Source organism: Bombina bombina, chromosome 3 (assembly GCF_027579735.1).
Source record: "Bombina bombina isolate aBomBom1 chromosome 3, aBomBom1.pri, whole genome shotgun sequence".
In the NCBI taxonomy this organism is placed as follows: Eukaryota; Metazoa; Chordata; class Amphibia; order Anura; family Bombinatoridae; genus Bombina; species Bombina bombina.
Window position 1 is genome coordinate 702,470,503 of NC_069501.1, and position 26,530 is coordinate 702,497,032.

At 36.9% G+C, this 26,530-nt stretch overlaps 1 protein-coding gene across 1 annotated transcript in view; it reads left to right on the forward strand.

Moving 5' to 3' along the window:
* The window catches only part of ZZEF1 (zinc finger ZZ-type and EF-hand domain containing 1), a gene marked incomplete in the record, with an annotated part of 722,361 nt that overhangs the window by 24,946 nt on the left and 670,885 nt on the right, over positions 1 to 26,530 (forward strand).

Consider the following 26,530-nt stretch of genomic DNA (forward strand, 5'->3'; position numbering starts at 1 on the left):
AATCATAGACATTTTAAACTTTATTGGAAACTGTAATATGAAAAACATAGAAAAAGGTATTGTCTGTATATATGGCAAGAGGCAGTTGTTCAAATTCTCAATGCCTCATAACAATTATTTACTATACTGACCAACAGGAAGAAAACTTATAACTCAAATAGAGGCTTCAGAGCAATTTGACTGCCTTGGTGAAAAGGATGCAATTGCTGTCATATGCATGCAGCTATAGGGATAAGAAAGGAGGGACTTTTCTATTCCACAAGCTGTATACCTATGTGCTCAAAGGCAACCTCCTGTCTGCAAGCATCCAGGGTTACCCTCATCAGCTGATTTCTTAATGGTGCCCCAGTATGAAATCTCTTGGCCAGATGTGTATTCAAGTCTAAACATTAGCATACATTTCCACTGCCCTCTTAAACCGTGCTCCTGTGAGGTATAAATGTGAAGCCTTTGGCATTGCTGCAGGTATGGTCCCAACCAATTGTGGACCTATACGACTCTAGTTCACAGGTATGCTCATTTGAAAGGCAGAAATGCTGGAGACCGAGATGACTTCAGGGTGTTTTCAAAAAGATAAGTAAAAGCATTTAGCTTACATGCACTTTTGTTTATGGGTTTGAGTAAGGCAGGGCTTTCCTATCACTTTAAGGAAGGAGATAAAAATTAAGCTGTATCGATAAACTTATTAAAGGAGCATTCAACGCAATACATTTTCAAGCAGATGAAAGACCAACAAGTAAACATATTAAAATATTTTTGCCTGAAAATGGTAGTCCATAGATTTTTAAATTTATTTTGAAACTAACAGGAAGTACACATTTGTGCACAAGTCATCTCCAGGAGCAAAGTACGAGAGGATAAGGATGACTTTTACAGTTTTAATCATGGATGATGATGCATATACAGGCTTAAAAAAAAAATTAAAAAAAAAAATAGTTTTAGCACACAAAATCACTGTACAAAAAAAAAAATATTTAAAGGGACAGTTACTCCTGAATTATTGTTGTTTAAAAAGTTAGATAATCCCTTTATTACCCATTCTCCAGTTTTGCATAATCAAAACGATTATATTAATATACTTTATTCCTCTGTGATTACCTTGTATCTAAGCCTCTGCAGACTGCCCCATATTTCAGTTCTTTTTACAGACTTGCGTTTTAGCTAATCAGTGCTGACTCCTAAATAACTTAAATCTTATCTATATGGCCCACATGAACTAGCGCTGTCTAGATGTGAAAAACAGTCAAAATGCACTGATATAAGAGGCGGCCTTCAAGGGCTTAGAAATTAGCATATGAGCCTACCTAGGTTTAGCTTTCAACAAAAGAATACCAAGAGTACAAAGCAAATTTGATTATAAAATTAAATTGGAAAGTTGTTTAAAATTACATGCCCTATGTGAATCATGAAATTTTAATTTTGACTAGACTGTCTCTCTTTAAATGTAATCTAAAGTGACTTTTAAACAATATTTGCAACAACGTGCCATAGTATTTACTTACCCCATTTCTTCTGGGTTACCTGACTGCAAAATGAATGTATTAAATATTAAAATTTATAATCAAAGGTATCACTGCAGCTGTTCATAATGGCCGTTAAACCACCGTTGCAGTCTTTTTCTTGTTGAGCATGCTAGAAAGTCAGCCGATCTGGTTGCTTAGCTGCTATCTATTAATAATGACCTTTGACTGGCCTTACTATCATATTATTAGAATACAAATAAAACTGCCACAGTGGTCTGTCAACGGTGCTGAATAGCAACATTTTCTAAAAAATCTTATTAGTAAACAAATTTTGTTGTCGGTTATCCCTGAAAAAAAAATGTACTAGAATAGTTAAATACTGTGGAATTTATTTGCAAATAATCGGCTAGATTACGAGTTTTGTGTTATGGGTGAAAAAGCAGTGTTAAGGCTCTTTTTCACTACCGCTGGTATTACGAATCTTGCAGGTTTAGCTGTACCGCACACTTTTTTGGCCGTAACGCAACGTAATTACCGCAGCTTTCAAAAAGTCCTTTCTTTCATGTAATTAACAAGAGTCCATGAGCTAGTGACGTATGGGATATACATTCCTACCAGGAGGGGCAAAGTTTCCCAAACCTTAAAATGCCTATAAATACACCCCTCACCACACCCACAAATCAGTTTTACAAACTTTGCCTCCAAGGGAGGTGGTGAAGTAAGTTTGTGCTAGATTCTACGTTGATATGCGCTCCGCAGCAAGTTGGAGCCCGGTTTTCCTCTCAGCGTGCAGTGAATGTCAGAGGGATGTGAGGAGAGTATTGCCTATTGAATGCAGTGATCTCCTTCTACGGGGTCTATTTCATAAGGTTCTCTTTTATCGGTCGTAGAGATTCATCTCTTACCTCCCTTTTCAGATCGACGATATACTCTTATATTTACCATTTCCTCTACTGATTCTCGTTTCAGTACTGGTTTGGCTTTCTACAAACATGTAGATGAGTGTCCTGGGGTAAGTAAGTCTTATTTTCTGTGACACTCTAAGCTATGGTTGGGCACTTTATTTATAAAGTTCTAAATATATGTATTCAAACATTTATTTGCCTTGACTCAGAATGTTCAACTTTCCTTATTTCCAGACAGTCAGTTTCATATTTGGGATTATGCTTTAAATTATCAAAAATTTGACTTTTTTCCCTGTGGGCTGTTAGGCTCGCGGGGGCTGAAAATGCTTCATTTTATTGCGTCATTTTTGGCGCGGACTTTTTTGGCGCAAAAATTCTTTTCCGTTTCCGGCGTCATACGTGTCGCCGGAAGTTGCGTCATTTTTTGACGTTATTTTGCGCCAAAAATGTCGGCGTTCCGGATGTGGCGTCATTTTTGGCGCCAAAAGCATTTAGGCGCCAAATAATGTGGGCGTCTTATTTGGCGCCAAAAAATATGGGCGTCGCTTTTGTCTCCACATTATTTCAGTCTCATTTTTCATTTGCTTCTGGTTGCTAGAAGCTTGATGTTTGGCATTTTTTTCCCATTCCTGAAACTGTCTTATAAGGAATTTGATCTATTTTGCTTTATATGTTGTTTTTTCTCTTACATATTGCAAGATGTCTCACGTTGCATCTGAGCCAGAAGATACTACAGGAAAACCACTGCCTGCTGGATCTACCAAAGCTAAGTGTATCTGCTGTAAACTTTTGGTAGCTATTCCTCCAGCTGTTGTTTGTAATAATTGTCATGACAAACTTGTTAAAGCAGATAATATTTCCTTTAGTGATGTACCATTGCCTGTTGCAGTTCCCTCAACATCTAAGGTGCAGAATGTTCCTGAAAACATAAGAGATTTTGTTTCTGAATCCATAAAGAAGGCTTTGTCTGTTATTTCTCCTTCTAGTAAACGTAAAAAGTCTTTTAAATCTTCTCTCTCTACAGATGAATTTTTAAATGAACACCATCATTCTGATTCTTTGGACTCTTCTGGTTCAGAGGATTCTGTCTCAGAGATTGATGCTGATAAATCTTCATATTTATTTAAGATGGAATTTATTCGCTCTTTACTTAAAGAAGTACTAATTGCTTTAGAAATAGAGGATTCTAGTCCTCTTGATACTAATTCTATACGTTTGGATAAGGTTTTTAAAGCTCCTGCGGTTATTCCAGAAGTCTTTCCTGTTCCTAATGCTATTTCTGCAGTAATTGCTAAGGAATGGGATAAATTGGGTAATTCATTTACTCCTTCTAAACGTTTTAAGCAATTATATCCTGTTCCGCCTGACAGGTTAGAATTTTGGGACAAAATCCCTAAAGTTGATGGGGCTATTTCTACCCTTGCTAAACGTACTACCATTCCTACGTCAGATGGTACCCTCGTTTAAGGATCCTTTAGATAGAAAAATTGAATCTTTTCTAAGAAAAGCTTATCTATGTTCAGGTAATCTTCTTAGACCTGCTATATCATTGGCTGATGTTGCTGCAGCTTCAACTTTTTGGTTGGAAACTCTAGCGCAACAAGTAACAAATCGTGATTCTCATGATATTATTATTCTTCTCCAGCATGCTAATAATTTCATCTGTGATGCCATTTTTGATATTATTAGAGTTGATGTTAGATTTATGTCTCTGGCTATCTTAGCCAGAAGAGCTTTATGGCTTAAGACTTGGAATGCTGATATGGCTTCTAAATCAACTCTACTTTCCATTTCTTTCCAGGGAAACAAATTATTTGGTTCTCAGTTGGATTCTATTATTTCAACTGTTACTGGTGGGAAAGGAACTTTTTTACCACAGGATAAAAAGTCTAAAGGTAAAAACAGGGCTAACAATCGTTTTCGTTCCTTTCGTTTCAACAAAGAACAAAAGCCTGATCCTTCGTCCTCAGGAGCAGTTTCAGTTTGGAAACCATCTCCAGTCTGGAATAAATCCAAGCCTGCTAGAAAGGCAAAGCCTGCTTCTAAGTTCACATGAAGGTACGGCCCTCATTCCAGTTCAGCTGGTAGGGGGCAGGTTACGTTTTTTCAAAGAAATTTGGATCAAATCTGTTCACAATCTTTGGATTCAGAACATTGTTTCAGAAGGGTACAGAATTGGTTTCAAGATGAGACCTCCTGCAAAGAGATTTTTTCTTTCCCATGTCCCAGTAAATCCAGTGAAAGCTCAAGCATTTCTGAATTGTGTTTCAGATCTAGAGTTGGCTGGAGTAATTATGTCAGTTCCAGTTCCGGAACAGGGGATGGGGTTTTATTCAAATATCTTCATTGTACCAAAGAAGGAGAATTCCTTCAGACCAGTTCTGGATCTAAAATTATTGAATCGTTATGTAAGGATACCAACGTTCAAGATGGTAACTGTAAGGACTATATTGCCTTTTGTTCAGCAAGGGAATTATATGTCCACAATAGATTTACAGGATGCATATCTGCATATTCCGATTCATCCAGATCATTATCAGTTCCTGAGATTCTCTTTTCTAGACAAGCATTACCAATTTGTGGCTCTACCGTTTGGCCTTGCTACAGCTCCAAGAATTTTCACAAAGATTCTCGGTGCCCTTCTGTCTGTAATCAGAGAACAGAGTATTGTGGTATTTCCTTATTTGGACGATATCTTGGTACTTGCTCCGTCTTTACATTTAGCAGAGTCTCATACGAATCAACTTGTGTTGTTTCTTCAAGATCATGGTTGGAGGATCAATTTACCAAAAAGTTCTTTGATTCCTCAAACAAGGGTAACCTTTCTGGGTTTCCAGATAGATTCAGTGTCCATGACTCTGTCTTTAACAGACAAGAGACGTCTAAAATTGATTTCAGCTTGTCGAAACCTTCAGTCACAATCATTCCCTTCGGTAGCCTTATGCATGGAAATTCTAGGTCTTATGACTGCTGCATCGGACGCGATCCCCTTTGCTCGTTTTCACATGCGACCTCTTCAGCTCTGTATGCTGAACCAATGGTGCAGGGATTACACGAAGATATCTCAATTAATATCTTTAAAACCGATTGTTCGACACTCTCTAACGTGGTGGACAGATCACCATCGTTTAATTCAGGGGGCTTCTTTTGTTCTTCCGACCTGGACTGTAATTTCAACAGATGCAAGTCTCACAGGTTGGGGAGCTGTGTGGGGATCTCTGACGGCACAAGGAGTTTGGGAATCTCAGGAGGTGAGATTACCGATCAATATTTTGGAACTCCGTGCAATTTTCAGAGCTCTTCAGTTTTGGCCTCTTCTGAAGAGAGAATCGTTCATTTGTTTTCAGACAGACAATGTCACAACTGTGGCATACATCAATCATCAAGGAGGGACTCACAGTCCTCTGGCTATGAAAGAAGTATCTTGAATTTTGGTTTGGGCGGAATCCAGCTCCTGTCTAATCTCTGCGGTTCATATCCCAGGTGTAGACAATTGGGAAGCGGATTATCTCAGTCGCCAAACGTTGCATCCGGGCGAATGGTCTCTTCACCCAGAGGTATTTCTTCAGATTGTTCAATTGTGGGGGCTCCCAGAGATAGATCTGATGGCCTCTCATCTAAACAAGAAACTTCCCAGGTATCTGTCCAGATCCCGGGATCCTCAGGCGGAGGCAGTGGATGCATTATCACTTCCTTGGAAGTATCATCCTGCCTATATCTTTCCGCCTCTAGTTCTTCTTCCAAGAGTAATCTCCAAGATTCTGAGGGAATGCTCGTTTGTTCTGCTAATAGCTCCGGCATGGCCTCACAGGTTTTGGTATGCGGATCTTGTCCGGATGGCATCTTGCCAGCCATGGACTCTTCCGTTAAGACCAGACCTTCTGTCACAAGGTCCTTTTTTCCATCCGGATCTGAAATCCTTAAATTTAAAGGTATGGAGATTGAACGCTTGATTCTTGGTCATAGAGGTTTCTCTGACTCCGTGATTAATACTATGTTACAGGCTCGTAAATCTGTATCTCGAGAAATATATTATAGAGTCTGGAAGACTTATATTTCTTGGTGTCTTTCTCATCATTTTTCTTGGCATTCTTTTAGAATACCGAGAATTTTACAATTTCTTCAGGATGGTTTGGATAAGGGTTTGTCCGCAAGTTCTTTGAAAGGACAAATCTCTGCTCTTTCTGTTCTTTTTCACAGAAAGATTGCTATTCTTCCTGATATTCATTGTTTTGTACAAGCTTTGGTTCGTATAAAACCTGTCATTAAGTCAATTTCTCCTCCTTGGAGTTTGAATTTGGTTCTGGGAGCTCTTCAAGCTCCTCCGTTTGAACCTATGCATTCATTGGACATTAAATTACTTTCTTGGAAAGTTTTGTTCCTTTTGGCCATCTCTTCTGCTAGAAGAGTTTCTGAATTATCTGCTCTTTCGTGTGAGTCTCCTTTTCTGATTTTTCATCAGGATAAGGCGGTGTTGCGAACTTCTTTTGAATTTTTACCTAAAGTTGTGAATTCCAACAACATTAGTAGAGAAATTGTGGTTCCTTCATTATGTCCTAATCCTAAGAATTCTAAGGAGAAATCATTGCATTCTTTGGATGTTGTTAGAGCTTTGAAATATTATGTTGAAGCTACGAAATCTTTCCGTAAGACTTCTAGTCTATTTGTTATCTTTTCCGGTTCTAGGAAAGGCCAGAAAGCTTCTGCCATTTCTTTGGCATCTTGGTTGAAATCTTTAATTCATCTTGCCTATGTTGAGTCGGGTAAAACTCCGCCTCAAAGAATTACAGCTCATTCTACTAGGTCAGTATCTACTTCCTGGGCGTTTAGGAATGAAGCTTCGGTTGACCAGATCTGCAAAGCAGCAACTTGGTCCTCTTTGCATACTTTTACTAAATTCTACCATTTTGATGTATTTTCTTCTTCTGAAGCAGTTTTTGGTAGAAAAGTTCTTCAGGCAGCGGTTTCAGTTTGAATCTTCTGCTTATGTTTTTCGTTAAACTTTATTTTGGGTGTGGATTATTTTCAGCAGGAATTGGCTGTCTTTATTTTATCCCTCCCTCTCTAGTGACTCTTGTGTGGAAAGATCCACATCTTGGGTAGTCATTATCCCATACGTCACTAGCTCATGGACTCTTGTTAATTACATGAAAGAAAACATAATTTATGTAAGAACTTACCTGATAAATTCATTTCTTTCATATTAACAAGAGTCCATGAGGCCCACCCTTTTTTGTGGTGGTTATGATTTTTTTGTATAAAGCACAATTATTCCAATTCCTTATTTTATATGCTTCGCACTTTTTCTTATCACCCCACTTCTTGGCTATTCGTTAAACTGATTTGTGGGTGTGGTGAGGGGTGTATTTATAGGCATTTTAAGGTTTGGGAAACTTTGCCCCTCCTGGTAGGAATGTATATCCCATACGTCACTAGCTCATGGACTCTTGTTAATATGAAAGAAATGAATTTATCAGGTAAGTTCTTACATAAATTATGTTTTTTCAATGGGACTTCCATAGCGCCGGTATTACGAGTCTGCCTTGGAGGCCAAAAAGTGAGCAGTACAGCCAATACCGTCAAGATCCATACCGTAAACTGAAAGTCAGTAGTTATGGGTTTTACGCTACAAAGCTGTAACATAAAACTCATAACTAAAGTGCTAAAAAGTACACTAACACCCATAAACTACATAAACCGAGGCCCTCCCGCATTGCAAACACTAAAATAAAATTATTAACCCCTAATCTGCCGCTCCGGACATCGCCACCACTATAATAAACATATAACCCCTAAACCGCCGCTCTCCCGCATCACAAACACTAGTTAAATATTATTAACCCCTAATCTGCCGCCCCTAACATCGCCGCCACCTACCTACATTTATTAACCTGTAATCTGCCGCCCCCAACGTCGCCACCGCCACTATACTAAATTTATTAACCCCTAAACCTAAGTCTAACCCTAACACCCTCTAACTTAAATATAATTAAAATAAATCTAAATAAAACCTACTATTATTACCTAAATAATTCTTATTTAAAACTAAATACTTACCTATAAAATAAACCCTAAGCTAGCTACAATATAACTAATAGTTACATTGTATCTAGCTTAGGGTTTATTTTTATATTACAGGCAAATTTGTATTTATTTTAACTAGTTATTAACTATTTACTAACTACCTAGCTAAAATAAATACAAATTTACCTGTAAAATAAAACCTAACCTGAGTTACACTAACACCTAACCTTACACTACAATTAAATCAATTACATAAATTAAATACAATTACCTAAATCACAAAAACAAACAAACACTAAATTACACAAAATAAAAAAAGAAATTATCAGATATTTAAACTAATTAAACCTAATCTAATAGCCCTATCAAAAAAAAAACAAACCTAGCTTAAACTAAACTACCAATAGCCCTTAAAAGGGCCTTTTGCGGGGCATTGCCCCAAAGAAATCCGTTCTTTTACCTGAAAAAAAATATACAAACAACCCCCCAAGTAAAATCCTAACTAAAAAAACCTAAGCTCCCCATTGCCCTGAAAAGGGCATTTGGATGGGCATTGCCCTTAAAAAGGCATTTAGCTCTATTGCTGCCCAAAGCCCTAACCTAAAAATAAACCCACCCAATAAACCCTTAAAAAAGCCTAACACTAACTGCTGAAGATCCACTTAGTTTTTGAAGACCCGACATCCATCCTCAACGAAGCCCTTAAAAGGGCCTTTTGCGGGGCATTGCCCCAAAGTAATCCGCTCTATTACCTGTAAAAAAAAAATACAATACCCCCCACCAACATTAAAACCCACCAGCCACACACCCAACCCTACTCTAAAACCCACCCAATCCCCCCTTAATAAAACCTAACACTAACCCCCTTGAAGATCACCCTACCTTGAGATGTCTTCACCCAGCCGGGCACAAGTGGACCTCTAGAGGGGCAGAAGTCTTCATCCGATCCGGGCAGAAGAGGACCTCCAGACAGGCAGAAGGCTTCATCCAGGCGGCATCTTCTATCTTCATCCATCCGCAGCGGAGCGGGTCCATCTTCAATCCAGCTGACGCGGAGCATCCTCTTCAAACGAAGTCCAAGCGAAGAATGAAGGTTCCTTTAAATGACGTCATCCAAGATGGCGTCCCTTGAATTCCGATTGGCTGATAGAATCCTATCAGCCAATCGGAATTAAGGTAGGAATAATCCTATTGGCTGATCCAATCAGCCAATAGGATTGAGCTCGCATTCTATTGGCTGATTGGAACAGCCAATAGAATTGTAAATAGAAACGGGTTTATATGTGAGCGCCTGATTATGTCAGGTCATAAACTGGCTGAAGGTTTTATTGAGAGTATGGCTAAGATAAAAAATATATCTGATTATAATGAGATAATTCTCAATAGAAATATAAATATATATATATATATATATATATATATATATATATATATATATATATATATATATATATATATATATATATATATATATATATATATATATATATATATATATATATATATATATATAGATTTGGGAATTAAACAACCCAAACTGCTAGAAAAACACACACTACACAATATATAGTAATTTGTTGAAATAAATATGTAAATTTATTTAAAAGGTTAAGAATATTTAATAGTAAAAAAAATAAATGTCACAAATATGCATTAAAAACACAAAGAAATTTTTCCTAATTGGTACCAATAGCTAAAAAACTAGAAGAAATGCAAATAAAGTCTATATAGAAATGTTCAGGAGATAAAGAAACAAAACAAAATGAAACACAAGCTAATTAATTATAAGATGTGGATCTAAACTCTTCATGCCACACTCGTTGAAATATGGTGATTTTATCTCTGTTATAATCAAAAGAAAAGTCTTTTACTTGTTGATCCTCATAAAATGCTGTTACATTAAAACATCCGCAAATTTGCGTAACTTGAAAGGAACAGAGAAAAAAAGTCCTTAAAGCATAAAGCTCCACTTGCAAAATACCCCCGGGGGAAAAGGTACTGTAGTTAATTCCAGATTTGCACCTTGTTATCAGAAAACAGTCTTTGAGCAAAGAATATTGGTTTCGTTTACCCGATATACTGGTATGTAGATCGGTAGAGTCCTTGGTGTAAAGCTATTTCACTGAAAAGAGGCACAGTCTGTCTCTCCCTTCCTTGTTTCTTCCGGCGTTCCTCGTGTGTTCCGTTTGACGCCCAGTACGCCGTGTCTTCTTTCCTAGACACGCCCACAAATTGCGGGAGACTTTTGGTTTCAGAGCCTTCCAGTAGGGAGTATCTCCAAAGAATGATCCGTTGGTGGTCCGTTAGAAGGCAACGCGTTTCAGCTCTCAGGAGCCTTTTTCAAGCCATAACAGACTATACTAGTATTGATCCTTATATACCCTACTGCTTAATTGTTTATCGAAATAAATAAATAGTTGATTACTGTGTTGACTTTTCCCTAATGTTCTTTCATTCATATTTATTCACCTCAGTATAGACAGCATACATTGACCTATGCAGTATTTTAAAGAAAAAGGTCTATAATAAAATGTTTGATTATCAAAAAGAGTTTAAAACAGTATACAGATTGTTGTGTGAATAGTAATTTCAAAAGAAGTATCAGAAAACATAGTTATTTGTGACAGAAACTTTTAAACATCATACTTCAGTAAAAAATTAATGCACTTCAACAAAGAACGATATAAAAACTAAGAAAGTTTAAAATATAAATTTTAAAACTGTTTGTTAAAAAAGGGGACAATTTTGAACTGTAATAAGTTAGTTAAGAAAGGACACTAATTTACATAGGTTGGCAATTGATTTAGTGTTTAGAAATTATTCAAGCTCTAGGAAGTTATTTAAAAATAAGTATTATAATTGATTAAGAATTTCATTTAAAAAAACTACCTAATTCAATTTCTAAATTAAGACCTTGTGGATGAAGTGTATCCAAGTTAAAAATCCATTTGCTCTCTAGTTGTAAAAGTTTGTTATGCACATCTCCTCCTCTTACTTGTTTTGGTAATTTGGCTATGCCGGTATATTGGAAAAATTTAAGATTACCTCCATTGCACTCTTTAAAGTGTTTTGGGACTGGTAAGTCTTTGTTTCTCTCCTTATCCATATTGTCAATTGAGAGGATATGTTCCCTAATCCTTTCCCTTAGGGGTCTTTCCGGTTCCCCTACATATTGTTGTCCACATTTGCATTGGATAACGTACACTATGTTGGTATCCGTGCACCTTATACACTCCTGTATCTTAAATTCCTTTTTATTAGTATTAGAAATAACTGTCTTGCATTTTTTTTAACTTTGGCACGCTTTACAAATAAAAGAGGGAAAAAAACCTTTTATTTCATTTCCTTGTAGATCTGTCATTTTTCTTGGACTTTTTCATCATGGTAGGTGCTAGTCTATTTTTTAAGTTATTAGCTTTTCTATAAACAAAATGTGGTTTATTGGAAATAAGGGGGCCTATTATTTTATCTTGTTTTAGGATATGCCAGTGCTTTCTCATAATGTTTTCCATTAGTCTATAATTACCATTATATTCTGTAATTAAAGGCACTTTTATATTATTTGTATGATTTGCTTGTGTTTCTTTCTTTTTCTTAGTTAAAAGAGACCTCCTATCCATTTTTTTCTACCTCTTGTCTTATTTTTTCTACTGCCTTATCATCATATCCTCTTTCAATGAACTTTGATTTTAAATTTTCAGATTGGAGTAAGTAATCTTAATTTTTACTACAATTTCTCCAACATAGGTGTGTCCGGTCCACGGCGTCATCCTTACTTGTGGGATATTCTCTTCCCCAACAGGAAATGGCAAAGAGCCCAGCAAAGCTGGTCACATGATCCCTCCTAGGCTCCGCCTACCCCTGTCATTCTCTTTGCCGTTGTACAGGCAACATCTCCACGGAGATGGCTTAGAGTTTTTTAGTGTTTAACTGTAGTTTTTATTATTCAATCAAGAGTTTGTTATTTTAAAATAGTGCTGGTATGTACTATTTACTCAGAAACAGAAAAGAGATGAAGATTTCTGTTTGTATGAGGAAAATGATTTTAGCACCGTAACTAAAATCCATGGCTGTTCCACACAGGACTGTTGAGAGCAATTAACTTCAGTTGGGGGAACAGTGTGCAGTCTCTTACTGCTTGAGGTATGACACATTCTAACAAGACGATGTAATGCTGGAAGCTGTCATTTTCCCTATGGGATCCGGTAAGCCATGTTTATTAAGATAGTAAATAAGGGCTTCACAAGGGCTTATTAAGACTGTAGACTTTTTCTGGGCTAAATCGATTCATTATTAACACATATTTAGCCTTGAGGAATCATTTATTCTGGGTATTTTGATATGATTATATCGGCAGGCACTGTTTTAGACACCTTATTCTTTAGGGGCTTTCCCTAATCATAGTCAGAGCCTCATTTTCGCGCCGGTATGGCGCACTTGTTTTTGAGGACAGCATGGCATGCAGCTGCATGTGTGTGGAGCTCTGATACATAGAAAAGTCTTTCTGAAGGCATCATTTGGTATCGTATTCCCCTTTGGGCTTGGTTGGGTCTCAGCAAAGCAGATTCCAGGGACTGTAAAGGGGTTAAATATAAAAACGGCTCCGGTTCCGTTATTTTAAGGGTTAAAGCTTCCAAATTTGGTGTGCAATACTTTTAAGGCTTTAAGACACTGTGGTGAAATTTTGGTGAATTTTGAACAATTCCTTCATACTTTTTCGCAATTGCAGTAATAAAGTGTGTTTAGTTTAAAATTTAAAGTGACAGTAACGGTTTTATTTTAAAACGTTTTTTGTGCTTTGTTATCAAGTTTATGCCTGTTTAACATGTCTGAACTACCAGATAGATTGTGTTCTGACTGTGGGGAAACCAAGGTTCCTTCTCATTTAACTATATGTATTTTATGTCATAAAAAAAATTTAGTAAAAATGATGCCCAAGATGATTCCTCAAGTGAGGGGAGTAAGCATGGTACTGCATCATCCCCTCCTTCGTCTACACCAGTCTTGCCCATACAGGAGGCCCCTAGTACATCTAGTGCGCCAATACTCCTTACTATGCAACATTTAACGGCTGTAATGGATAATTCTATCAAAAACATTTTAGCCAATATGCCCACTTATCAGCGAAAGCGCGACTGCTCTGTTTTAGTAAATTCTGTAGAGCATGAGAACGCTGATGATATGGTTTCTGAAGGGCCCCTACACCAGTCTGAGGGGGCCAGGGAGGTTTTGTCTGAGGGAGAAATTTCAGATTCAGGAAACATTTCTCAACAAGCTGAACCTGATGTGATTACTTTTAAATTTAAGTTGGAACATCTCCGCGCTCTGCTTAAGGAGGTGTTATCCAATTTGGATGATTGTGATTATCTGGTCATTCCAGAACCACTATGTAAAATGGAAAAGTTCTTAGAGGCCCCGGGGCCCCCCGAAGCTTTTCCTATATCCAAGCGGGTGGCGTACATTGTTAGTAAAGAATGGGACAGGCCCGGTATACCTTTAGTACCTCCCCCCATATTTAAAAAATTGTTTTCCTATAGTCGACCCCAGAAAGGACTGATGGCAGACAGTCCCCAAGGTCGAGGGGGCGGTTTCTACTCTACACAAGCGCGCCACTATACCCATAGAAGATAGTTGTGCTTTCCAAGATCCTATGGATAAAAAATGAGAAGGTCTGCTAAAAAAAGATGTTTGTTCAGCAAGGTTCCCTTCTACAACCAATTGCATGCATTGTCCCTGTCACTGCAGCCGCGTGTTTCTAGTTTGATGAGCTAGGAAAGGCGATTATTAGTAATTCTTCTTCTTATGAGGAGATTATGGACAGAATTCGTGCTCTTAAATTGGCTAATTCTTTCACCCTAGACGCCACCTTGCAATTGGCTAGGTTAGCGGCGAAAAAATTCTGGGTTTGCTATTGTGGCGCAGAGCGCTTTGGTTAAAATCTTGGGCAGCGGATGCGTCTTCCAAGAACAAATTGCTTGACATTCCTTTCAAGGGGAAAACACTCTTTGGCCCTGACTTGAAAGAGATTATCTCTGATATCACTGGGGGCAAGGGCCACGCCCTTCCTCAGGATAGGTCTTTTCAAGACCAAAAATAAACCTAAGTTTCGTCCCTTTCGCAGAAACGGATCAGCCCCAAGGGCTACGTCCTCTAAGCAGGAAGGTAATACTTCTCAAGCCAATCCAGCCTGGAGACCTATGCAAGGCTGGAACAAAGGAAAGCAGGCCAGGAAACCTGCCACTGCTACCAAGACAGCATGAAATGCGGGCCCCCGATCCGGGACCGGATCTGGTGGGGGGCAGACTCTCTCTCTTCGCTCAGGCTTGGGCAAGAGATGTTCTGGATCCTTGGGCGCTAGAAATAGTCTCCCAAGGTTATTCTCTGGAGTTCAAGGGGCTTCCTCCAAGGGGGAGGTTCCACAGGTCTCAGTTGTCTTCAGACCACATAAGAAGACAGGCATTCTTACATTGGGTAGAAGACCTGCTAAAAATGGGAGTGATTCATCCTGTTCCATTAGGAGAACTAGGGATGGGGTTCTACTCCAATCTGTTCATAGTTCCCAAAAAAGAGGGAACGTTCAGACCAATCTTAGATCTCAAGATCTTGAACAAGTTTCTCAAGGTTCCATCGTTCAAGATGGAAACCATTCGAACACTTCTTCCTTCCATCCAGGAAGGTCAATTCATGACCAAGGTGGATTTCAAGGATGCGTATCTACATATTCCTATCCACAAGGAACATCATCGGTTCCTAAGGTTTGCATTCCTGGACAAGCATTTCCAGTTCGTGGCGTTTTCTTTCGGATTAGCCACTGCTCCTAGGATTTTCTCATAGGTACTAGGGTCCCTTCTGGCGGTGCTAAGACCAAGGGGCATTGCTGTAGTACCTTACTTGGACGACATTCTGATTCGAGCGTCGTCCCTTCCTCAAGTAAAGGCTCACACGGACATTGTCCTGGCCTTTCTCCGATCTCACGGATGGAAAGTGAACGTGGAAAAGAGTTCTCTATCTCCGTCAACGAGGGTTCCCTTCTTGGGAACTATAATAGACTCCTTAGAAATGAGGATTTTTCTGACAGAAGCCAGAAAAACAAAACTTCTAGACTCTTGTCGGATACTTCATTCCGTTCCTCTTCCTTCCATAGCGCAGTGCATGGAAGTGATAGGTTTGATGGTAGCGGCAATGGACATAGTTCCTTTTGTGCGCATTCATCTAAGACCATTACAACTGTTCATGCTCAGTCAGTGGAATGGGGACTATTCAGACTTGTCTCCGAAGATACAAGTAAATCAGAGGACCAGAGACTCATTCCGTTGGTGGCTGTCCCTGGACAACCTGTCACAAGGGATGACCTTCCGCAGACCAGAGTGGGTCATTGTCACGACCGACGCCAGTCTGATGGGCTGGGGCGCGGTCTGGGGATCCCTGAAAGCTCAGGGTCTTTGGTCTCGGGTAGAATCTCTTCTACCGATAAATATTCTGGAACTGAGAGCGATATTCAATGCTCTCAAAGCTTGGCCTCAGCTAGCGAGGGCCAAGTTCATACATCAACCATCAGGGGGGAACAAGGAGTTCCCTAGCGATGGAAGAAGTGACCAAAATCATTCTATGGGCGGAGTCTCACTCCTGCCACCTGTCTGCTATCCACATCCCAGGAGTGGAAAATTGGGAAGCGGATTTTCTGAGTCGTCAGACATTGCATCCGGGGGAGTGGGAACTCCATCCGGAAATCTTTGCCCAAGTCACTCAACCGTGGGGCATTCCAGACATGGATCTGATGGCCTCTCGTCAGAACTTCAGAGTTCCTTACTACGGGTACAGATCCAGGGATCCCAAGGCGGCTCTAGTGGATGCACTAGTAGCACCTTGGACCTTCAAACTAGCTTATGTGTTCCCGCCGTTTCCTCTCATCCCCAGGCTGGTAGCCAGGATCAATCAGGAGAGGGCGTCGGTGATTTTGATAGCTCCTGCGTGGCCACGCAGGACTTGGTATGCAGATCTGGTGAATATGTCATCGGCTCCACCATGGAAGCTACCTTTGAGACGAGACCTTCTTGTTCTAGGTCCGTTCGACCCACTCCAGCTGACTGCTTGGAGATTGAACGCTTGATCTTATCAAAGCGAGGGTTCTCAGATTCTGTTATTAATACTCTTGTTCAGGCCTGAAAGCCTGTAACCAGAAAAATTACCACATAATTTGGTATATCTGTTGGTGTGAATCTGCAGGATTCCCTTGGGACAAGGTTAAGATTCCTAAGAGTCTATCCTTCCTTCGAGAAGGATTGGAAAAAGGATTATCTGCAAGTTCCTTGATGGGACAGATTTCTGCCTTGTCTGTGTTACTTCACAAAAAGCTGGCAGCTGTGCCAGATGTTCTAGCCTTTGTTCAGGCTCTGGTTAGAATCAAGCCTGTTTACAAAATTTTGACTCCTCCTTGGAGTCTCAACCTAGTTCTTTCAGTTCTTCAGGGGGTTCCGTTTGAACCCTTACATTCCGTTGATATTAAGTTATTATCTTGGAAAGTTTTGTTTTTGGTTGCAATTTCTTCTGCTAGAAGAGTTTCAGAATTATCTGCTCTGCAGTGTTCTTCTCCTTATCTGGTGTTCCATGCAGATAAGGTGGTTTTGCGTACTAAACCTGGTTTTCTTCCAAAAGTTGTTTCTAACAAAAACATTAACCAGGAGATAGTTGTGCCTTCTTTGTGTCCTAATCCAGTTTCAAAGAAGGAACGTTTGTTGCACAACTTGGATGTAGTTCGTGCTCTCAAATTTTACTTAGCAGCTACTAAGGATTTCAGACAAACTTCGTCTTTGTTTGTTGTTTATTCTGGTAAACGGAGAGGTCAAAAAAGCAACTTCTACCTCTCTCTCCTTCTGGATTAAAAGCATTATCCGATTGGCTTATGAGACTGCCGGACGGCAGCCTCCTGAAAGAATCACAGCTCACTCCACTAGGGCTGTGGCTTCCACATGGGCCTTCAAGAACGAGGCTTCTGTTGATCAGATATGTAAGGCAGCGACTTGGTCTTCACTGCACACTTTTTCTAAATTTTACAAATTTGATACTTTTGCTTCTTCTGAGGCTATTTTTTGGGAGAAAGGTTTTGCAAGCCGTGGTGCCTTCCATTTAGGTGACCTGATTTGCTCCCTCCCTTCATCCGTGTCCTAAAGCTTTGGTATTGGTTCCCACAAGTAAGGATGACGCCGTGGACCGGACACACCAATGTTGGAGAAAACAGAATTTATGTTTACCTGATAAATTACTTTCTCCAACGGTGTGTCCGGTCCACGGCCCGCCCTGGTTTTTTTAATCAGGTCTGATAATTTATTTTCTTTAACTACAGTCACCACGGTAACATATGGTTTCTCCTATGCAAATATTCCTCCTTAACGTCGGTCGAATGACTGGGGTAGGCGGAGCCTAGGAGGGATCATGTGACCAGCTTTGCTGGGCTCTTTGCCATTTCCTGTTGGGGAAGAGAATATCCCACAAGTAAGGATGACGCCGTGGACCGGACACACCGTTGGAGAAAGTAATTTATCAGGTAAACATAAATTCTGTTTTTTCTTAACTCTCATCATTTGGCCCTTTGGGATATTTCTTTTCCACACTTGATGGTGGCAGCTTGTGGAGTGTATGAAATTGTTGCTGTCAACTGGCTTAAAATACGTTCTTGTATTTATTCTTCCTTCATCAACATAAATTTCTAAATCTAGAAAATTTAGCTTTTCTTTACTTATTTCCCTGGTAAATCTAATGTTTAAGTCATTATCATTCATCTTGACAAAAAATTTTTCGAAAGAATCTTGAGTCCCTCTCCAAATAATAAGTACATCATCTATGTACCTCTTAAAGAGGACTAGGCTTGCACCCAGCTCTTGGGTAGCTAGAAAATGTTGCTCCCATAACCCCATAAATAAATTTGCATAGCTGGGTGCAAACCTAGTCCCCATAGCTGTTCCACAGATTTGTACATAAAAGAATTCTTCAAAGAAATAATAATTATGATTAAGTATAAAATCGATACTTTCTGGAAGAAATTCTCTTTGTTCTAATTTAATACATGAGTCATTACTTAAAAAATGTTTGACTGCTTTTAAACCATTTGAATTTTCGATTATCGTATAAAGAGAAGTGACATCACAGCTAATTAGCCACATGTCTTCAGTCCATACAACTTCCTCTAAGAGTTTTATAATTTCTGTAGAGTCCTTTAAGTAGGAATCAAGACAAACCACATATTTTTGCAAATACCTATCAACATACTGGGATAAGTTGGCCGTAACTGAATCTATGCCTGATATTATGGGCCTACCTGGTGGATCTGTGAGGCATTTTTGTATTTTTGGCAAAATATAAAAAACTGGAATTCTTGGTGTCTTTTTTAGTAGGAAATCATACTCCTTTTTCATTTGACTCCTAATAATTTATTTTTATTTAATAATGTTTTTAATTCCCAAGTATAAAATGTAGTAGGATTAGTTTTGCTTTTTTTTATAAGTATTGGTGTCATTTAGTAAATTGTCACAAATTCTCATGTAATGTTGTTTGTCTAAAACAACAATCCCACCCCCCTTATCAGCACTCCTAAAAACAATTTCTTTATTATTTTCCAATTCTTTGATAAGCCTTTCTTGTTTCTTTGATAGGTTATATTTTATGCTTTTTATTTTCTTTTCAGGTAAATTTTTGATATAATTTATAATTAATTTTTCGAATGTTTCTATTATCGGTCCTTTTTCATGCTTAGGGTAAAAGTTGGATTTATTTTTTAAACCAGAATGGATAAAGTTACTCTTATCTGAAATTGTTATCATAGATTGTTGGGCTTCTCGCTCCAAAGCAGTTTTAGCAAAGTATCTTTTTAGTGTTAAGGATCTAATAAATTTATTGGCATCTATGTAGGTATTTAATTTGTTTATTTTGGATGTTGGTGCAAATGAGAGTCCTTTTTGTAAGACACTTTTTTCCTCTTCTTTTAAAGTGTAGTTACTTAAATTATATATTTCAATATTCTTTGCTCAAAGACTGTTTTCTGATAACAAGGTGCAAATCTTGAATTAACTACAGTACCTTTTCCCCCGGGGGTATTTTGCAAGTGGAGCTTTATGCTTTAAGGACTTTTTTTCTCTGTTCCTTTCAAGTTACGCAAATTTGCGGATGTTTTAATGTAACAGCATTTTATGAGGATCAACAAGTAAAAGACTTTTCTTTTGATTATAACAGAGATAAAATCACCATATTTCAACGAGTGTGGCATGAAGAGTTTAGATCCACATCTTATAATTAATTAGTTTGTGTTTCATTTTGTTTTGTTTCTTTATCTCCTGAACATTTCTATATAGACTTTATTTGAATTTCTTCTAGTTTTTTAGCTATTGGTACCAATTAGGAAAAATTTCTTTGTGTTTTTAATACATATTTGTGCCATTTATTTTTTTACTATTAAATATTCTTAACCTTTTAAATAAATTTACATATTTAATTCAACAAATTACTATATATTGTGTAGTGTGTGTTTTTCTAGCAGTTTGGGTTGTTTAATTCCCAAATCTATTTATTTATATATATATATATCCAGTTTATGACCTGACATAATCAGGCGCTCACATATAAACCCGTTTCTATTTACAATACCATTTTTGCAGGCTCTGGGATTGCCTGTTTCTTTATGTGTAGTGTGGTTTTATAACCAGCGCATTTGGTTTTTCTAAAAATATTCTTTGCATCAAAAACTTAATACTATCCCAGTTTGAAAAACTTTGCAGCAGGTAAAATGACAAACAAAAATAGTATTTTTGAGTTGAGGTCAAATATGTATGATGATCTAAGATCTCTAATAAACAAAGACAAAACAGAATTTTTAAGTACCTTAGAAGCAAAAAAGAAACTTTAGATGATTTAATGGGACTCCTTGAAAAAAAGTTGACTACAGAACTAAAATGTAGGACTGAATATCTATTCCTAGAAAAATACTTAGAAGTAAAAAGAGTACCTAGGGGACTTAGGATAAAAAAAGAATGTGCTTTCAAAGTTGAAGATGAGGATTTTAAGAGAAAATGGAGGGAGATCTTAGAAGATGCCTCAATCAAGTTAATGAAATTGATCAAAGACCATAGAGGAGATATTCTGAAAAATTTATGTAATGAGATAAATGAAATAGAACTAAAATTAACCAGATTTAAGGAAACAACAGCATTTAAAAATAGTGAGAAAAAATTAAAAGAAAATATGGAAGATTTAAAAAATTACCTATTGAAGATCAAAATGGATAAATTTGATAGGGATGATCAGGACTACAAACAATTTGAGGAAGGGAACTATAATGATACTTATATATCACACAGATGGAGATACAATAGATTTAGAAATAACACACAACAACAACAAGATATTCAGGAACAAATTAGGACTGAAAATAAACAAGTTGTTAATCAAAGACTAAGAGAGGGAACCAACTATATTAACTCTAGGAATGATTGGCATGTAGTGAGACGTAACCATCAGAAATCTAGGCATAACAACACCTACAACTATTATGAGAACAAACAAGATCCCAACAACTATCATGGAGGATGGTATAATGCACACAAAGATAACAACAGGAATCATAGTGATAATTGGAATCACAACAATAATTACAATAGAGGGAACCAGAGAACTGAAGGAACTAGAGAAGTAAATATACCATTACACAATAGGTTTGAACCCTTAGATAAAGAGCAGGATAGCATAGACAACCATAATTCAAACACTACACGACATTCAACAAACTACTCTAATACCTCTACTTCAACAGGTCATTTTTTAGAAAGGGGCCAAACTACATACAACAAACCTTTCTTAGAACCAAAAGAACAAAGGATAGGCCAAAGAAAAAGAAACCACTCAGGAGACGAGGAAAACGGGGGAAAGGTGTACAAAAAAAACAAACGACAAACGAAAAAGATAGGGAACAATAAAGAAAATGGAATATATAATTTAAGTAATTACACTTTAAAAGAAGAGGAAAAAAGTGTCTTACAAAAAGGACTCTCATTTGCACCAACATCCAAAATAAACAAATTAAATACCTACATAGATGCCAATACATTTATTAGATCCTTAACACTAAAAAGATACTTTGCTAAAACTGCTTTGGAGCGAGAAGCCCAACAATCTATGATAACAATTTCAGATAAGAGTAACTTTATCCATTCTGGTTTAAAAAATAAATCCAACTTTTACCCTAAGCATGAAAAAGGACCGATAATAGAAACATTCGAAAAATTTATTGTAAATGATATCAAAAATATACCTGAAAAGAAAATAAAAAACATAAAATATAACCTATCAAAGAAACAAGAAAGGCTTATCAAAGAATTGGAAAATAATAAAGAAATTGTTTTTAGGAGTGCTGATAAGGGGGGTGGTATTGTTGTTTTAGACAAACAACATTACATGAGAATTTGTGACAATTTACTAAATGACACCAATACTTATAAAAAAAAGCAAAATTAATCCTACTACATTTTATACTTGGGAATTAAAAACATTATTAAATAAAAATAAATTATTAGGAGTCATAAATGAAAAAGAGTATGATTTCCTACTAAAAAAGACACCAAGAATTCCAGTTTTTTATATTTTGCCAAAAATACACAAATGCCTCACAGATCCACCAGGTAGGCCCATAATATCAGGCATAGATTCAGTTACGGCCAACTTATCCCAGTATGTTGATGGGTATTTGCAAAAATATGTGGTTTGTCTTGATTCCTACTTAAAGGACTCTACAGAAATGATAAAACTCTTAGAGGAAGTTGTATGGACTGAAGACATGTGGCTAATTAGCTGTGATGTCACCTCTCTTTATACGATAATCGAACATTCAAATGGTTTAAAAGCAGTCAAACATTTTTTACGTAATGACTCGTGTATTAAATTAGAACAAAGAGAATTTCTTCTAGAAAGTATCGATTTTATACTTAATCATAATAATTTTTTCTTTGAAGAATTCTTTTATGTACAAATCTGTGGAACAGCTATGGGGACTAGGTTTGCACCCAGCTATGCAAATTTATTTATGGGGTTATGGGAGCAACATTTTCTAGCTACCCAAGAGCTGGGTGCAAGCCTAGTCCTCTTTAAGAGGTACATAGATGATGTACTTATTATTTGGAGAGGGACTCAAGATTCTTTTGAAGATTTTTTTGTCAAGATGAATGATAATGACTTAAACATTAGATTTACCAGGGAAATAAGTAAAGAAAAGCTAAATTTTCTAGATTTAGAAATTTATGTTGATGAAGGAAGAATAAATACAAGAACGTATTTTAAGCCAGTTGACAGCAACAATTTCATACACTCCACAAGCTGCCACCATCAAGTGTGGAAAAGAAATATCCCAAAGGGCCAAATGATGAGAGTTAAGAAAAATTGTAGTAAAAATTAAGATTACTTACTCCAATCTGAAAATTTAAAATCAAAGTTCATTGAAAGAGGATATGATGATAAGGCAGTAGAAAAAATAAGACAAGAGGTAGAAAAAATGGATAGGAGGTCTCTTTTAACTAAGAAAAAGAAAGAAACACAAGCAAATCATACAAATAATATAAAAGTGCCTTTAATTACAGAATATAATGGTAATTATAGACTAATGGAAAACATTATGAGAAAGCACTGGCATATCCTAAAACAAGATAAAATAATAGGCCCCCTTATTTCCAATAAACCACATTTTGTTTATAGAAAAGCTAATAACTTAAAAAATAGACTAGCACCTACCATGATGAAAAAGTCCAAGAAAAATGACAGATCTACAAGGAAATGAAATAAAAGTTTTTTTTCCCTGTTTTATTTGTAAAGCGTGCCGAAGTTAAAAAAAATGCTAGACAGTTATTTCTAATACTAATAAAAAGGAGTTTAAGATACAGGAGTGTATAAGGTGCACGGATACCAACATAGTGTACGTTATCCAATGCAAATGTGGACAACAATATATAGGGGAACCGGAAAGACCCCTAAGGGAAAGGATTAGGGAACATATCCTCTCAATTGACAATATGGATAAGGAGAGAAACAAAGACTTACCAGTCCCAAAACACTTTAAAGAGTGCAATGGAGGTAATCTTAAATTTTTCCAATATACCGGCATAGCCAAATTACCAAAACAAGTAAGAGGAGGAGATGTGCATAACAAACTTTTACAACTAGAGAGCAAATGGATTTTTAACTTAGATACACTTCATCCACAAGGTCTTAATTTAGAAATTGAATTAGGTAGTTTTTTTAAATGAAATTCTTAATCAATTATAATACTTATTTTTAAATAACTTCCTAGAGCTTGAATAATTTCTAAACACTAAATCAATTGCCAACCTATGTAAATTAGTGTCCTTTCTTAACTAACTTATTACAGTTCAAAATTGTCCCCTTTTTTAACAAACAGTTTTAAAATTTATATTTTAAACTTTCTTAGTTTTTATATAGTTCTTTGTTGAAGTGCATTAATTTTTTACTGAAGTATGATGTTTAAAAGTTTCTGTCACAAATAACTATGTTTTCTGATACTTCTTTTGAAATTACTATTCACACAACAATCTGTATACTGTTTTAAACTCTTTGATAATCAAACATTTTATTATAGACCTTTTTCTTTAAAATACTGCATAGGTCAATGTATGCTGTCTATACTGAGGTGAATAAATATGAATGAAAGAACATTAGGGAAAAGTCAACACAGTAATCAACTATTTATTTATTTCGATAAACAATTAAGCAGTAGGGTATATAAGGATCAATACTAGTATAGTCTGTTATGGCTTGAAAAAGGCTCCTGAGAGCTGAAACGCGTTGCCTTCTAACGGACCACCAACGGATCATTCTTTGGAGATACTCCCTACTGGAAGGCTCTGAAACCAAAAGTCTCCCGCAATTTGTGGGCATGTCTAGGAAAGAAGACACGGCGTACTGGGCGTCAAACGGAACACACGAGGAACGCCGGAAGAAACAAGGAAGGGAGAGACAGACTGTGCCTCTTTTCAGTGAAATAGCTTTACACCAAGGACCGGAATTCTCACTCTACCGATCTACATACCAGCATATCGGGTAAACGAAACCAATATTCTTTGCTCAAAGACTGTTTTCTGATAACAAGGTGCAAATCTGGAATTAACTACAGTACCTTTTCCCCCGGGGGTATTTTGCAAGTGGAGCTTTATGCTTTAAGGACTTTTTTTTCTCTGTTCCTTTCAAGTTACGCAAATTTGTGGAAGTTTTAATGTAACAGAGTTTTATGAGGATCAACAAGTAAAAGACTTTTCTTTTGATTATAACAGAGATAAAATCACCATATTTCAACAAGTGTGGCATGAAGAGTTTAGATCCACATCTTATAATTAATTAGCTTGTGTTTCATTTTGTTTTGTTTCTTTATCTCCTGAACATTTCTATATAGACTTTATTTGAATTTCTTCTAGTTTTTTAGCTATTGGTACCAATTAGGAAAAATGTATTTGTGTTTTTAATACATATTTGTGACATTTATTTTTTTTACTATTAAATATTCTTAACCTTTTAAATAAATTTACATATTTATTTCAACAAATTACTATATATTGTGTAGTGTGTGTTTTTCTAGCAGTTTGGGTTGTTTAATTCCCAAATCTATTTTATATATATATTTCTATTGAGAATTATCTCATTATAATCAGATATATTTTTTATCTTAGCCATACTCTCAATAAAACCTTCAGCCAGTTTATGACCTGACATAATCAGGCGCTCACATATAAACCCGTTTCTATTTACAATACCATTTTTGCAGGCTCTGGGATTGCCTGTTTCTTTATGTGTAGTGTGGTTTTATAACCAGCGCATTTGGTTTTTCTAAAAATATTCTTTACATCCAATAGAATGCAAGCTCAATCCTATTGGCTGATTGCATCAGCCAATAGGATTTTTTCACCTTTAATTCCGATTGGCTGATAGAATTCTATCAGCCAATCGGAATTCAAGGGACGCCATCTTGGGTGACGTCATTTAAAGGAACCTTCATTCTGCAAGAAGACTTCGATTGAAGAGGATGCTCCGCGCCGGATGTCTTTAAGATGGAGCCGCTCCACGCCGGATGGTTGAAGATAGAAGTTGCCGTCTGGATGAAGACTTCTGCGGGCTTGGATGAAGACTTAGCTGCTTGGAAGAAGACTTCTGCCGGCTTCGATGAGGACTTCTGCCGCTTCGCTGAAGATGGATGTTGGGTCTTCAAAAACTGTTATTGGATTTTCAGGGGTTAGTGTTAGGCTTTTTTAAGGGTTTATTGGGTGGGTTTTCTTTTTAGATTAGGGGTTTGGGCACTTGAAAAAGAGCTAAATGCCCTTTTAAGGGCAATGCCCATCCAAATGCCCTTTACAGGTAAAAGAGCTGATTTCTTTGGGGCAATGCCCCGCAAAAAGCCCTTTTAAGGCCTATTTGTAGTTTAGTTTAGGCTATGGTTTTTTTTATTTTGGGGGGGCTTTTTTATTTTGATAGGGCTATTAGATTAGGTGTAATTAGTTTAAATATCTGATAATTTCTTTTTTTATTTTGTGTAATTTAGTGTTTGTGGTTTTTTGTAATTTAGGTAATTGCATTTAATTTATGTAATTGATTTAATTGTAGTGTAAGGTTAGGTGTTAGTGTAAGACAGGTTAAGTTTTATTTTACAGGTAAAATTGTATTTATTTTAGCTAGGTAGTTAGTAAATAGTTAATAACTATTTACTAACTAGTCTACCTAGTTAAAATAAATACAAAGTTGCCTTTGAAATAAAAATAAACCCTAAGCTAGCTACAATGTAACTATTAGTTATATTGTAACTATCTTAGGGTTTATTTTACAGGTAAGTATTTATTTTTAAATAGGAATTATTTAGGTAATGATAGGAATTTGTATTTAGATTTATTTTAATTATATTAAAGTTAGGGGTGTTAGGGTTAGACTTAGGTTTAGGGGTTAATAAATTTAGTATAGTGGCGGCGATGTTGGGGGCGGAAGATCAGGGGTTAATAAATGTAGGTAGGTGGCGGCGATGTTAGGGGTGGCAGATTAGGGGTTAATAATATTTAACTAGTGTTTGTGATGCGGGAGTACGGCGGTTTAGGGGTTAATATGTTATAG